This window comes from Labrus bergylta, chromosome 20 (assembly GCF_963930695.1).
Source record: "Labrus bergylta chromosome 20, fLabBer1.1, whole genome shotgun sequence".
NCBI classification, from domain to species: Eukaryota; Metazoa; Chordata; class Actinopteri; order Labriformes; family Labridae; genus Labrus; species Labrus bergylta.
The window spans coordinates 3,150,732-3,167,664 of NC_089214.1; the positions used below are offsets into that span (position 1 = coordinate 3,150,732).

A 16,933-nucleotide genomic window follows, 5' to 3' on the forward strand; every position below is an offset into this window, starting at 1 on the left:
ATTAACATTTGGTTGACAGTTTAGTTCAACACTAATGTTCATGCACGTTTATCTGCCAGAATATATTAGGGTATAATAACAAATGAAGCTCTGGCAAAAGCGTCAAAACAAAGGCGCAGAATGCTTTGGTTTTGTTGAATATGTTTTCATACATGACAGGCAAACGTGATCATGTGCCTTTGTCTGAATGGCAGTAATCCAAACAAATTAGCTCATACTATCCCCTGTCAGAGGCGGGGTGTGCCCACAACATTCATCCCAGTGCACCGCTCCAGAGCTCACTGCAAACACATTACCTTGCCTGGCTGCCCAAATGCATACCAAATAACCCATATAAATCATACAATCTGGGCCAAGTCAATGAGAGCCGGCTATTTTCCCTGTTTTCTAGTTATTTCCAACATGCCATCATTCAGCAGAGCTCGCATCACTCAGTCCGAGGCTCTCACACAACTATTGCCGGAGTGGCCCAGTTTAGAGCCCACAGAGGCTTACTGAAGTAACCCTTCCTCTAGTGCACTTGATTTTTTTATGTCTGCACAGTCTGGACTAAATTGTGGTGCTGCCAGCTCTCCACACTCGGCTCTGTCTTCCAGCTCACTCCCTTTTTTCTTTCTCCCTGTTGTCACTTTGACAAAAACAAAGATGGGCTTCTATGAACTTGCAGGCAGCAGAGTTTTATGGCTGTGTTTACCATCGAGCGACAGCACAGTTGAAGAGGACCCTCTCAGCACATTATTTTAACAGGTCCCTCCTCTCTGAAGTCACTCCAGATTCTCTTAGTATATTAGGGGCAGCATTGTTTTGTTCCAACTCCAGCACCAAATAATGGCTCTAAGCCCTAGAAAATGTTTTTTCTTGAACTGTGTCATCATAAACAACAGAGCCTCTTACTTTTTTTTTTTTTTTGAGCGAGTAGCTTCTGAATCCACTTCTCAGAATTAATTGACTAAATGGGAGCTTAAAGTCATTATCTCCCCTCGCCAGTTTTTTCCAATCCTGCGCTACGGGCTAATAAATGGGAGGTTTGATTCCGCTAAATGTCCTCTCGCAAAGATTAATAACGCCTAGTGCCGTGGTGGCAAGCAGATGTGGTCATCCTTTGCTAGACGGCTGAACAAATGGGCTTCGATACATCCTCGGCGCATAAAGAGCAAAGAAATAATGGCTTAATGGCATTCAGCCTGCGACACGATGGCAGATGAGACATCCTCGGTTTGTTTGCTTTCCTGTGTGTTCACCAGAGCACATGTTTTGTCACTGCCGTCTAACACAGCTGACAATGACAGAAAGGGGTGGGGGGGGGGGGGGGGAGCTCAATGGATGGGTCTGCCGGCTTCCTGCTTCCCCCCACTGTGGCCTTTATGGCAATACACTGGTGGTTATGTGCGACTCTGTCTCCATGCAAATCAGTGTTTGTTTCCCCAAGTGTTTGTGTGTGCCATGTGCAGTCGAGCGCAAGGCGTCTATTTTCTGTACATTTAACCCCGCGCAGTCTGGAGCCAAAGGCCAAGGCAGCATCAATACAGGAATAATACTCACAATATATCTGGTAATTAAAAGCTCTTATATCTATATCAATAATGTTATTTACCCCCCGTTTTATAATATCGCCCTGCCAGGGGTATTAGATCACACCGCCGCCGCCGTTGCTTTTTTTTTTTTTTAACGAATGGTGCGTCTCTGGAAGCGGAGTGCATTGATTGGGACCGCATAAAGGTCAAACTTGGCGCAGTGAATTGAAAATCAGTGAGGGAGTTGTGTTCCCACGTTTGTCTCCTGCCTCCCCCGTTGCGACAATTACACAGAGCAGGGAGAGGCGTGGAAGGAAGCACATTTCAATCCAGGCGTATATCGACTGTAGCAGCGAGACGGCTACAAACACAATCGTCACACAACACTAAATATTACATGGGGGATAAAACAAAGACATCACACACCTACAAAATATGGCCCTTAATAAAAGGCTGTGCCAAGAGAATGTGTGTCCCCCCCCCCCCCTCGACTAAGAGTAACGACCTTGCCTAGAAGCCCACCATAAAGTAACGACAGCAACAGTTAGGAGCACCTGTTTTTACATTATTAATAGTGACTGCACACATGCTTAAAGGCGAAGGCTTTTGACTTTTGACTGTTGTTAAATTGGAAAAATAAAGTCTCTTAACTGCACACAAATAAAAACCACTGAGGCATTTGAGTGTTAAGAAAGCCATTTGTCACTTTGCAGGACTTCTGCCAGGGTATCAGCCCAGCTTTGGGATGAAAAAGAAAATAACAAGAGCTATATGAAAAGCCTTCAGAAAACCCCATTTGTGATCGCATCTGCATTTTATACGTCTTCTAGAAATACAAACGCATTTTGTTCGCAAAGCTCCTCAAGAAATGGGAGATGGGATATTTGTGAAAGCTGAGCTATAAATGAGGGTCTTTCATCGCCGTTCTCAGTCCAATCACGTCAAAAGGGGATCCAGGCGTCCTTTGAGATGAACAACAGACGGCCGTGATCTCCTCTGACCTTAACTGTGACTCATGTTTATTTACCTCAGCCGGTTATCCCCTGAGGGACGGCAGCCTCATCACTGAAATGAGCGGGACCGTGATGGGGCTGCTTTTTTTTTTTTTTTATTGCCACTCCTGGGAGCGGACAGCTCTAATGAACAAAGAAGCCTGATTGATCCACGCTATATAGCATTTGAGTCCCGAGTGCTGCTGCTGCTGCCGGAGACACACGCTTCAATATGCTGGCATCGCCAATCGGAGAACCCCCCCCTTGAACTTTGCTGTACACACATCTTTAATCACGCTCACCTTTTCCTCGTGGCTGGTGTGACTTCCAGCTTATTTGTAATTACCAAGCTCCTTGGGGGGGGGGTGGTTGGCTGAACAACAGGGGCCCCGGCCATAGGTCATGAAGAGACACTGTAGCCGGCCATATGGGGGCCCAGGGGCAGAGAGTGGGGCGGATGGCGGCATTGGCACCGGGGGGAAGTTACCAGAATGGTCAGAGCATTGGAGATTGAATTATTCGGCGACAGGAGACAACCTTATCGAGCGGCGGCCACATTGCTCTGACACATTTGCACCCCGGTTTTCTATTTTCCATTTCACACCTGGGCTATTGCCAGATAGGATATGTTCTGCTTTACCCCCTAGATTCACCAGTCGAAAAAGAGGGTACACTGTGTTATCTATCAGCACCTTACCACCCGCGGCTCCCTCTCCTCTCTATTCCCTCCCCCTCCGCCCGCCCGCCCGCCCTCCCCTGCTGTCACCGACGCGCCAACAGCATGGTGTTATTACAGATAAACAATCAATACTGCATTAACGTGTCTTGCGGAGGCTACCTGGAGTTAAACAGGCAAGACGAGGAAATAATTCAACCCAATGTCATGGGCGGACTTCGAGCAACTAATCTTGCTCATGAACTGGCAAAAAAAAAACGATATATATAAAAATTCAGGCCACTTTCTTTCATCATTTTCTTTGTGTTTGAGGTCAGCAGATACATTTCTTTCCTTCCTCTCCTCGCCGGTCACAGAATGGAACCCCCACTGCATTAAAAGAAGTAATACCCTACTTTATAGCAAAGGTGACCATGGATATTGGAGAGCAGGGACCCATACGATCGATTTGCAGCGAGGAATGGAAATTTTTTTAACATGATTCCCAGCCAGGCATTTTTTTTTTTTTAACTCTGGGACTATTGGACCCTCTCTTTTGATGACCGCTTCCAATCCGACTTACTGCTCCATTTCAAATTCTGATGACGTCTTCATTCGAGGGAAAAAGGGGCAGCGAGCGAGGCGAGCCCTGGTGCCCCCGCTGATGACGGCTGTGTGGTCCTATATTTCTCTGAGCAAAAAAGCTTGTATGCAGCACATTTGCATCTACATTCCCAAGGCTGTCATTGAAAGGGAAAAAAAAATAAAGGGGAGCTTTTTTGTTTGGAACCTCTGTGTGAAAAATGAAAACAAAGGCGTTCTTATGAGGAGGCCCAACATACAGGCCCCCCCCCCCCGCCCCTCCAGACTGGAATTAAATACTCCTCATTCCACTCTCATTCATTAGCCCCGACGCCCACAACCCCAACGCCACACGGGGGGTTATGAAATACCTCGCAGACAAAATAAAGGAGCTGGACTTGGCTGAATGATTGCCGAGACTGTTTACTAATACTGCTGCTCACTCTGCTTTATTACGGAGTGCCAGGCTTTCCATTACTGCAAAAGGGAGCGAGAAAAGGGGGATAAGAAGCAGAAGGAGGAGGAGGAGGGAGCGGACACAGAAAGAGAGACTGCCAATGTCAGATTAAAAGAAGAAGAAGAAAAGAATGGCTCAGTTGATTTACACCTTCATTACTCTCCCCTAACTCTGCTTATTACAAATCATGATGCTGCTTTATGAGCTGAATCCTCTATTACGACAAGGCCGGGAAGACGCTGCTTTAGTCCATAAAGCAAACGTACAGTAACCGCCACCCGGTAGCAAGCGGCCCACTCATCCTTCCACCCCAGCTGCCGGGGAGGAGAGAGAAGGATGTAACGCACGAGTCTACTGAAACTTGGTTCAGCGCTGAAACCTCTGAAATCGCTTGTTTGCTTGCACCCTTTCCCTTGAAACTTAACTATAGGACCAGAGGTGACAAAAAACACAAATATAATTTACTCCAGTAGGAGTACAGATACATGTGTACAAACAGGCTCTTGTGAAAGAGGTAGTAATGAATAAATGTCTTTACTTTGGGGGTAAAAGCAGCCCTCTCAAGGATGTTTCTACCACCAGCTTCTGCGCCAAACTAACCAAATCAAATCTCATATTTGGGAGAAATCTTTCAAGCCTTTCTAGGATTTAAACTTTAAAGAACACATGACAACAATAAACTGACAATAACACTGACTTTCTCCCATGTTCCAGTCAGTGAGCTGGGGGAGTCTGCTTGTTCACTCTCATCCATGTCACTACAAGTTCTCCTTGTCGATCACGGTGCACTTTTCACTAGATAGGCCATATATTCTCTGTGGTTGTTTCTTCTCTCTTTTCTGTTTCACCTTGATGGTTTTTTTTAACACTCTTATTTTGGCACAGCTTGCAAATAAAGATGAATACACAAATCATTGCTTTTCTGTACGTTGATGTAACATCTAATTAGATTAAAAGCAGTCATTCTGTTTGGTGTTTTTTTTTTGTACACTGTCCCTGATTCAAATAAACGATTAAAGCCTTTATATGCCATTTTTTGATCCAGCAGATGTCGCCCTTGAGCACCAGCATGAAACCAAAACAACTCACGCTGCATTGTTGTGTTAGCATGCTAATGCTAGCGATCTTTATTATGCTGGTATCTTCACACTGCATGTAAATTTACCTGAAATGAGCGTGATCTAGAAACACAGTTAAGCAGTGAGTACAGTATGTTATTCTTCTTTTCTCTAGTCCCTCAATTAAACAACTTTTATACACGAGGGGAGGAGTCAGCCGGCCGTCCTGGCGATGTAAACAAACTGAAGATAGGACTCTGAAAACTCTGAAAACATCACAGACAGTGGGACTCGGGTGTTACACCCATTGTAGACAGTCATGACTCACAGAGTTATTTTCAGAGGAGATACTTGATTTATATATTTAAGTGTGAAAAATCACATTTAAAGCGTTTAAACAAAACAAAAAATGCTTGTCAGCATAATACATGTTCTGTAATACATGTTCTGATAAAGTTCTGATAAATCTCTACTTTAAAAAAAAAACTAACCCAGAATGTGTTTTCCTGTTACTCCACAACATCTCCGCTGTGGACGACACATCCCACATCTCTCTGAACCAGATGTCAGGCAAGTCTGACTTGTTGCAGCTCTGTGGCTTTGTTGGGAAGGAACTCACAGAGAGTGTTTAATCTGAAGCGCCATGCTTAAGTCAACAAACTTGCAGGGCACTGGAGGTGTGTTTACGACCTCCCCACACCACCAAGTGAGGAGCTGCTCCCGATGCAGGAGCTCTTGAGGGAATATGTGTATTTAGATAGAGAACGTTTTTAACTTGTATTTATTGAACCAAGGGGAGTTCTAGGGGCATGCTGGCACTCTTTTCTTGCTATGATTGGATCTGTGTGTATGTGTGTGTGTGTGTGTTTGTGCGCCAAGACGGAACGGTCGAGGAAAGCCGGGTGCAGGACCTAATATAAATCAGCACATAGGTTGAAGCGTGTAGGTGAGGTGGGTGTCAGCGCGTTGATGTAAACAGGGGGCGCGGGGTGAACGAGGCACACACTGGATGGTGGTTTGTTGATGTGTATGTAACACGCTGCTCCGGGTCTGGCCTGTCTGACTCCCATCTGGAACAGGGTTGACAGAAAAAGTTGACAGATGCTTCACCGACGTCCATTATTTATGAGACTGAGGAGATCCGCGCCGCCTTTCTCAGGCGTCTTGCCGCTGTAGGTCGAGTTCTGACATTGCATTCTGTGTGTGTGTCCACGCATACACATACATCCTCCTACTTCCCCAGTGAAGGCTGATCCATGTACAGGTGCACTTTTTTTGCTCAAATTGCTCAAGTGTGTGTTAACACCAACCCCCCCCCCCCCCCCCCCCCAAAGTAAGCACTCCACCTGCCTTCTGTGTGTCCAACCCTTGACCCCTGGAGTGTCACTAAATCCCCGCTAGAAAAGTCAGCCCCCCCTTCAGCTTGTGCATCGGAGGACCTTACGCCGGCTCTCTTAAAACCCACTTAGAGGCTTACAGCTGGGAGAGCCCCGACCACCGGATTGAATTAAGGCTATGATTAATTGAATTCTAGTGGTGAGTAACTTGAGTGACTGATGTCTCGCAGGACCAAAAAGGTCTAGACACAATGCTTCAGAATAAAGCTCCACTCATTCATCCGGTGACATCACAGGCAGTTTCCAGAGCGCCCTCAGGCATGGATGGTTGCCTCTAATATTATTGCTCTGAGTGCCGCTTGAAGCCCAATACCACCACCACCGGCAGCACTGCGTCTACCGCCGAGCCGTGCCAAAGTTAATAAGGAGCGCGATATAATTAATACAAATGGAATGTTTAATGCGTTTTTTTTTTCCATTTCAAAGAAATCCCTCCGGCGTCTTTGCCAACAACAACTCTCTTGCGTTTGTCCTCGGGCAAACAATAACCCAAGTTTGGCTTATGTACCTCCATTAGATCAAACTCAGTTATATCAGAGTGGTTGAAGCTGTCTCTGACACAGGGGGTTGGACTGTAGACTGAGGGCCTCTTGCCTTGCCCACTCAGGCAACTTGAATGTCCTCTGAAAAGGTCCTGCACCGTTTGTGTTGTGATGGACAGCAGCGTCAAACAGTAATTGGAGGCCTGAGAGACCCGTACACATCTATTTGTCAGTTATTCATGTCAAAGTACGATGTGCAGCTGCTCAAAGAATGACCTTTTCCTCAAAGGGGACAGGTTTCCAGTTTTCCCCCTGCTGCCTAAGAGACGCCCTGGGTTGTATTCATCTTGTTATAGTAGTGTGCTGTTATTACTGTGTCCCATGTTGCTCAAGAAATCTGGTATTGTGTCCTTTCCCTGAGGAGTATAGGGGCTCCCAGAACGGGTTTGCACGCTTTGATTCTGCAGGTAGTTTGTGCAGGGAGGTCGCTGTATTCTATTCCTCTCGCTCCACAATGAACCACTCCTAATGTTTTTGAGAGGAAGCAGAACAACGGGCCTGTCTCGTTTTTTTCTCACTCTGGGGATTGACGGTAAATAGGAACCCTTTTTGCTGTTGTGTGTTTGCCTGTTCGTTTGCAGCACCTCGGAAATTCGGCCTGCGCATTGTGCCCCTCTGCGGAAAAAAAATGAAAAGAGAAAACTCACAAAGGCATTCTGCGAGACACAATGGCGCATGTGGAGGAAAACGGGGCGCACAATGGAGTCCAGATATCATTCACAACAGAGACAGGAGACCATTATCCTCAGGAGGAGGGGCCCATCTGAAGGTGACAGGTTTTGGGAGATGGCACGGTTCTGCCACCAAGACAACAACCCGCCTCCCCGCCCCCCGGAAGCCTAACCTATAAGGACACAGGTTTTTGCAGCGGCAATGCCCGCCGGGTTGAGGTGTTACACGTCATCTGCAATAACCTGGATCATTACTCCTGGAGGCTGTTAGAGGAGGAGGGGGGGGGGGGGGGGGATCACATCACTCTGCTTTCAGCGCTGCCAAGAGAAAAAATTGACACGCTCAGAGTCGCACAACCTCAATATGCACATGAACGCACAAGAGGGCCCCGGAAAACATCCTCACAAAACAAACAAACACTCACACACACACACACACACACACACACATGCAATATATCACATACTGTCAGTGGCGTCTGGGGGGTTAACATAGCAAGTGGCATCCTAGCCAGCGTCTGCCTGAAGCCTGACAGCTCTCACGGCGGCGGCGGCGGCTGCCTTAGCGAGGAGTAACGTAAGTGTCATTATCGCCCTTCCTCCACCGCCCATATCTCGCTCTTCCTCGGTTCAACCTCGTTGGAAGTCGCCCTTCTTTTGTCCACCACCCCCGACCGCCTTCTCCGTCTTTATTGTACTCCAGTCAGGCGCTAATGCTCCTTGTCCTGTGGCTGTGGACTCTCTGATCTCCTATTACCCTCTCGTCATCCTACAGTCAATATGACCCCCCCCCCCCCAACCTCCTGTCATGACCAGTCATCACCATCTTCTTCTCTTTGCTTTCACATAAGTCTCAAAAAGTCAGACAGACGTCAATGACCCCCCCCCCCCCCCCTTCTTCTTCTTCACTCCTTCATGCACTTTGCTCGTCTTCCATACACTTATTAACTGGCTGTCATGTTCAGCAGCCTTCCCCAAGACAGTGTTTAGCGTTCCTCAGTCCACTTACTGCAGCTGGAGTTAAGCCTCTGGGCTTTGCACAGACAGGAATCCAACTAGAGGGGGGAAAGGCAGAGACCTGCGGACATGATCTGTCTGCTGCATTCACTCACACTACTCTCCGTCCTTCTGCACTGGTTACCAGGTTTCCAGAAGGTTCCCCCCCCCCTTAGTGTAAAACAATTTTCTGTAGCAGAGGAGCAGATGACCAGATTGGGAAAAAAATCTGAATCATTAAATTACTGATTTATTCAGACTTGGAGTTGAACATTGTGACAGAACACACATCTTTACAGTCACAATTAGCGACATTTTCCTCAAGTTTTACTATCTACACACACCTGAAGGTCTCGATGCTCCCTCTCCAAGGGGTTAACAACTCTGAAACAATATGCTCTTAAGATGTAGTTTTGACACCAAGAGCTTTTTTTGGATTAATTAAACCTTAGCTTTTTTGCAAAAGACACAAGATAACAAGTGCTCGGAGTTGTAGTTTGGCTTATCGTCCTGTCATTTCTTGGAGTATCTTCAAATTGTTACCCCAGAATTTATTCAACCTAACAGAAACATTAACTTGAACACTTGACAAAAGTATTAAAATTATGATAAAATATGAAAATTCAAATATCAGGCTTGTGTTTGCTTTTCGAAAATAAACACAAAAATTGGTAATCTGGGAACAATTCTACAAGTCAAACACAACGTCTTAACCTGCAGAAGTGTGTTTTTATGGAGCAGCTGTCTAAGGTACTTAAATCTCTATTAGAGATACTATTCTTTTTGCTCGTTTTTGGTGTCATTTCTTTGAGGATCTCCAAATGATTCATATCCCCAAATCTTTCCCACCTGAAGGTCATATAGGTGTAGCATGTTATGCAGAAGATTATATGGTTCTTTAGAAGAGGATTACGCAAGCACAGTCTCTAAATATTATATCATTAACACCATTAATGATTGTGTTACACCATTAATCTAACTCTGCATGCAAAGTAATGACATCACTAAAGGAACGGACAAAGTGACGACACAAAAGACGAGGTCTTTAGCTCTCCGCTCCCAACAGAATAAGGTCTTTGGCTATTATAGTTTTAATTATAGATGTATTTAAACAGGATCATGTAGACCCCCCCGTGGGCGCACACAGGAGGTCCTTCTCCAAGGGGGTCAAACTCATTCTACATTTTAACTCCAATGTAAATCGATGGCGTTGTATCTACCTTTGCTAAGGAAGCTTCTTAGTCGATCCTGTTAGTTAATCTGTAAATCAGCAGGGTTTCTAAAAAACGGAAGAAAATTTCCATGAAATTTGATGGCGAGATCGGCCTCCAGCCAAACGGGACTTGATTAGATTCTGATAGTGATCTGGATCTGTGATTCCCACTATTAGATGATTATTGTTTTTTTCCCCCTCTCCACATATTGGATATAGAGGTTTAATTCCAAATCCAATCCAAAACCTTAACGCTACACTCGCAGGGGTCAAGAAATCGATTTCACCTCAAAATTTAAGAAAGAATGAATGTTCAGCGTCCTTGAAGGCTTCTTCCTACTATTTTATTTTTTTATTTTTCGCTCATATTTCAGACGACACCCAAACTAAATTCTACTCCCAGGCATCAAGTTTGTAGCTACAATGCTTGGATTTGTCACCTGCCCCTTTTCCTTCCCCCCCAGCCTCCTCTATCCAGGGCAAACAGTGTAAAGGAACGAGACGTGGCTGGTGGATACACTTTCATGGCCCCTGCTTTACCAGTGTCATTTCGGCATCTCTAAAAATTGTGCCATGGTCTACAGGGCTTTGTTGTAAATCACTATCTCTCACTGTCAGACTGCAGTCTGCCGTACTGTGTGCACGCCTGGCTCTCTGCCGCCTCCTGGGTGACTAATATATCTTGTTAAATTGTGCTGAGAAGCGTGCGGAGAACTGTACACCTTCCCTCTTTGTACTGCGTTTGTTTGCTCGCATTTGTGCCTTCTTCAAAGTGTGTGTTTGCTTACAGCTGTGTGTGTGTGTGTGTGTGTGTGTGTGTGTGTCTGCGTGTCTACATATTCCTGCCTGAATAGGTAGGTGGGGATGCTACTTTTTTTTTTTTTCCGCAAATATGTTCACTAAACTCCACAAGTCTGTCAGGCTTTGTTGGTAATTCAGTTAGATTGCTATTTCGTCCACCAGCAGCAGCAGCAGCAGCACAGTCAGTATCGGGAGTTGTGAAGCTATCTCTCAGACACTTCATAATTAGAAAAAGCTGTGGAGCCAAGCCACAGTTTGAGGGGGAAGAGAGAAGAGAGAGAGAGAAGAGAGAGAGAGAGAGAGAGAGAGAGAGAGAGAGAGAGAGAGAGAGAGAGAGAGAAAAGCTGTTGGCAGACTATATTATTCAACATTGGCAGCAATTTACTCCGTCTCCCACCCCAAAGACATGAATCTAAGTGATTTCATAGTCACATCCGTCCCAGTGTGCCATACTGTATGAAGCTGGACTCTTCTTCTCTTATCATCGTGCACTCTGCACTCTCAGCTTCATCCAGCACACAGAAAACACAACTTCATCTCAGTCCCAAAGCTAAGTTGATTTTCTGTGTAATTGTTGCACAAAGCGGGGGGAGGAGGGAGGGGGGCGATAATTACACGTTATTAAGAGAGGTGTATATTATCTGATCCGTGGGATTTAACTTCACAGGAAGCTAAGTAAACACACCTTTTTTTTCTGGATTTACGCTGAATATATCGCCAGAATCCAAGTATAAAAAGTCTCTGTTTGAGAGAAAGTGAGGACAAAAATGACAATTAAGGATTTCATTTTCAGTGTTTTTGTTTCCTTTTTAGATATTTCTCCAAAACACTGTCATTTTATGAACGGCCAAAGCGACATGTACAGGTGAGTAAGGCTATTGTTTCTGGTTATCTGTTTTTAAAGTCTTCTCCGTCCTTTTTTATCAAAATGTTTTATTTACTAATGTTTTATCTACACAATTATCTGTAGTATATCATCACTGTTATTACCTTCCTTGACGTCTTCTTTAGTTCATCATTCACTTACTACTACTTTTTCTTAAACAAGGGTTTGATGGAGTTTACATTCCCCCGTTTAACTGTTCAATGGGAACTTGTTTGGGAAAAAAAAAGCATTGCCATACCTCTTAAATGTGTCACATCTACATATTACTTCATCATAAGTAACTTCTTAGCCTCGTGCAATCTGGAAACGAGGGGTTGACCTTAGTGACGCCCACAGCAACTACAATCAGACGTCACATGTTTTTCCTTCCACTGTGTGTGTGTTTGTTGAGAAATCATGTTTCCTTAATTTTTGTCTTCTTTGCAATTACAGTTGTGACTGCTCCATAAATAGGCATCTCTGAAGGGAATCTGTCTCATTAGTGTGTGTGTGTGTGTGTGTGTGTGTGTGTGTGTGTGGGGGGGGGGGGGGTAGTTATTAACTTTCCATTGTGCCTGCAGGAAATTTGCACTAATGGTCACGAGAAAGCCCCGAGACATGAACGAGAAGAGTCACGGTATATGTGCCATTCTTCATAAAGTGGCTAATCAAATCACCAGGGGTGGAGAAGGAAAGAAGAAGAAGAAATTAAAGAAAGAGAGAAGGCCAGTAATTGGCTGGAGAAGAAACAAGCAGCATCTCCAGATAAGTGTTTAACACAGGCACGATCTTTTGCAGGAATCCCGGTACAGCACTCGCGACAGATACAACGTCATGATTTATTATCACATCATGCAGACCGTGACTAATGCACTCAAACAATCAAGGTGCATCTAGTGAACTACAAAGCCCAGGGGTGCTCTCTCTGAGTCTGCCACAGACTTCAAGCTTTCCCAGCACACACACACACACACACTTACATTAGAGCCACTTGCTGTGTGCATGTAAGCTCAACAAATGTCCACAAGTATCGGGAGGAGGGAAGCAGGCCGCGGACATTCCCACAGGGGGTTTGGAGTGTGCTCCAGCAGCAGCAGCAGCAGCAGCAGCAGCCACTGTGGATGTGATTTTATTAGCTCCAGATGCCGGCGACGAGGGGGAATAGAAAAAAACGTTCGATATTATGAGCAGGACACATCAAAAAAAAATGATGCTGCCCATCTGGAGCACAAATAATGTAATCAACTCGGGTCACCGGTCATCAGCGACGTCTGGCTGCCGGGTGAAAAAACCCCACCATCCTGTGACGTCAACGCATGCAGAGGAGGGGGGGGGGGGGAGGGATTTGAGGCTGGACTGTCACCCAAAGAGATTGAGGCTGGACTGTCACCCAGAGCTCCTGCATATGACCCCCTCACATGGAGAGAATATTTGAGGAGAAAAGAAAAAGATGCAATGTGAGGGGGGCTGTCTGTGGCGATGAGAGCTCTGATTCCAAACATGCACATGGCTCTGATGTGTCTATTCCCCTGGCTGTCAAATCAGCTCTGCGTTACAACTTTGAACATCTTTATACAAAACCATAAACACAGATACATCCACATTTACTGTATGTTCACCCCCCCCCCCCCCACACACACAGACACACACACTAACACACACACACACACACACACATGCAGAGCCACAGGATTTCCTTTAAATATTCAGCACCTGCCGTGTTTCCTGTTTCGACTTTGATCAGCCACAGATTCTGCTCTGTCCCTTTCATCTCTGAACTTCAAAACCTAGCGAGTGAGAAACCCTGGACCACAAAACCTGTCCTGCTTCACACACACACAATCCCCAACCAACCTGCTCCTCTCTGAACCTTTTTAAAAAACTGATCACAAAAAACCTACTTGTTACACACAAGGCAAGCTTTCTCTTCCAGCGTCTGTATCATCGCTTCTTGATGACAACAGGAACCTTTGTTTGTAATCTAAAAAGTATGTGTGCAGAGGAGTCATTATTGCAGAAGGAAAAGTCCCCCCCCACCCCCACCCCCAAGGGTAGTTTGATAACTCCCCCCCAAACAACTTTCTTGGCCTGCTTCAGGCACATTACCTCAGGCTTACATTGAGCCAGCGTAGTAACAGACATGGAGCAATCTGCAGGCAACAGGAAGGACAGTAAAACTTTTCCCCAGCACTCAATGTTCAATTCAATGTTCAGGACTCACTAACACCTCTTTCTGTTTCTGTCAATACCTTCAACTTTGAGCAAAGAAGCTGAGTTAATTCTTTTATAACCCCTTTTGCCTGCATTATTCAGCACATGCATTAAATATTCACAGCCACATCACTGATATCATCTTGTAGGACACGTTGTGTTAGAGAACTTGAGTCAACTCCAGAAGTGTTTTCCCATCAAAAATAAGGGGACTTAACGCATGACTCTTTACAAAAAAAAAGAAGAAAAAAAGGGCAGCAGGGCATCACAGAGTGACTGCAGGCAGCCACAGATAGACAGTCATCCGCCTTTTATCAGAGCACGCTGTCCCACCTGCATCGATTCGCATCCCGTGGATTTGCCACTGGCTGCAGCGAGATCATCGGTGGAGAGAGAGAGAGAGAGAGGAGAGGAGAGGAGGAAAGAAGAAAAAAAGCAGCTTCGCCACATGGATTCAGGGGGAAGCTTTAGAGAGGGCTGGAAGTTACATGCATGACAAAAAGTAGCTATACAGAAAATGTGCATTTAGAGGCCATGAATGTGCATGAATGCATCACTTGGAGTGCGTCAGGGCGAACGCACTGCGCCGCGCAGGACCTCTGGAACCAAACAGGGGGGCACGTTTAGTTTCTGCGCCGACAATAAGATGATAATTACGCACGGACACATTTAGGAAAAACATCCAAGTTTGACTGAGGATTTGACCCTCAGCTGTGAGGTGAATGTGAATAACTTCCGATGCCAACTCATTTCCAATGCAAAAACCCCCGAAGCAAATCCGATAATTACTCGATTCCATTCGATTCTACGCAAGAGATGAAGCTCTTATATAAGCCACGCAACTATTTAGCATCAGTGTGTGTGAGCCACCCAGAATAACCTCGGTTCGGACATTTCTGAAACGGCTCTGCAGAAGAAGAAGAAGAAGAAGTGACTGCTCTCTCTCTGCTTGAGCCGCGAGATCAGGCACAAATAAGAACACATTTCCACAGTAAGTTGTAAGAAAAGACTCCGCTCACCTGATAATGAAGTTTTATTCTAAGGAAGGGCAGGTTTCCCCCACCCCCCCCGCCGCTTCTCGAGGTTGTGAAGGCGGCAGCGTTTGGGTGCAGAGTGTATCCAGATCGCTGCAGCTTTTTTTTTTGTTGCCCGTTGTTCCACCTCAACTGCGCGTCTCAGTCGCGCTGCATCACTTCTCGCTGTGTGTGTGTGGATGCCAGGGAGGCTGAGAGAGGCTGTGAGGGGGACTCAACCCTCCCATTGGCTGCCATTCACAAGTCCCCGGCAGAACACGGGGCAAAAAAAAAAAAAAAGGAGGAGAATAAAAAAGGAGTGGAGGAAAAAAAAAAAAAACGAGAGAGCGATAAAAACAAAAGGCAGATGGAATAAATGGGGATTAGAGCTCCGGTTGAGGGTGGTGCGTTTTCATCTGACAAGCGATGTTCAAGTTTAATAAAAAAAAAAAAAAAAAGAGCCAAGCGGTTCCTGTGCAGCGCTTTCTTTACATTTGCATAATCCCTGATTAATAGTTGCAGAGTCAGAGGTTGAGTGTGGGCTTGAGTCAATCAATGATGGGCTATTTTGGTAAAAAGCCTCCAGTTAGACTCCCTGCTTCTTAGAAAACAGAAAACCTCAGATCATGTATGATTAAAACGGCTTGTTATTAAATCTGTGCTGCTTTGTATGCATGATAGAACAAAGTACATCATGCTGTTTAATGTCTAATGATCATAATTGTTGGAAAAGGTGAAATCATGTTGTTGAGATCTTACATTTTCATGTATTGTCTTTTGAGCTTCAAACTTCTGCTGCTGCGACAAAGAAAATGAAACTATTTACTGTACTTTTAATAAGAAGCTGCTTCCTTAATGTCAAAGCTGCGGAGACACTGATCTGCTCTATATTGTTACATTTGAAATTAGAAATAATGAATTTCATTGAAGTGATGACATTTCCATGACTTGAGCTATAATGACATTTGACTTTTTTACCTTTAAACCAAAATGAAACATACCTTTGTAGAACAGTCTGTAGCCAAGCAGCAGCAATATGTTATAAAAAAAAAGTTTGCATTAATCAGCTTAATATGTAGGCTACCACTTAATCTTTTTTTATGTTGAAAACAAAGGATATAGGAGAGTGGATTAAGAAGTTTACATCCAAATAGACGGCTAAATCCGGCGTTTAGGATGCTGACTTGGTTTGAAATGTGATGGTCAAGATGAAAAAAATGAGGAAAGTGCAGGAAAGGATGCTGTGACCAAGCTGCACTAACACTTTAAGTGAGCGTTGTTTGCATAAAGCCTCTGTGCGCACACACAGGTGTTTTTAATTATTCTGGCTGATTAAACCAGGTCAGGTTGTAAATAGGAGCAGCTATGGTGAGAATTTTACGATGTAATAAATTCTAAGCACCAATAATTATGATAACAGGTCAACAAGTCCTCCTTCCCAGACGGGTTTTTTTTTTTTTTTTTACTAAATTAACAGGCAGTGGATCTGTCAGTCAATCACACTTCACACCCACAGGTCTAATGGTCCTCAATCACTACCACCTGTGTGGGTATACAGAGGCTTTAAAGGCTTTAAAGGCTTTATATGTGACTTTTCACACTTAAATGTAGAAATCAAGTTTATCCTCTGAAAATAACTCTGTGAGTCATGACTGTCTACAATGGGTGTAACACCCGAGTCCCACTGTCTGTGATGTTTTCAGAGTTTTCAGAGTCCTATCTTCACTTTGTTTACATCGCCGGGACGGCCGGCTGACTCCTCCCCTCGTGTATAAAAGTTGTTTAATTGAGGGACTAGAGAAAAGAAGAATAACATACTGTACTCACTGCTTAACTGTGTTTCTAGATCACGCTCATTTCAGGTAAATTTACATGCAGTGTGAAGATACCAGCATAATAAAGATCACTAGCATTAGCATGCTAACACAACAATGCAGCGCGAGTTGTTTTGGTTTCATGCTGGTGC

The 16,933-nt window shown here is 44.9% G+C and overlaps 1 protein-coding gene across 1 annotated transcript in view; it reads right to left on the minus strand.

The window, feature by feature from the left end:
- Window positions 1–15,209, minus strand: part of LOC109996906 (cadherin-6) — a 72,541-nt gene extending 57,332 nt beyond the window's left edge. The window contains exon 1 of the mRNA XM_065949191.1: window positions 14,974–15,209. The gene's annotated coding sequence lies outside the window, so the exon portion shown is untranslated. The remainder of the gene's footprint in view (window positions 1–14,973) is intronic.
- Between the last annotated feature and the right edge of the window lie 1,724 nt (window positions 15,210–16,933).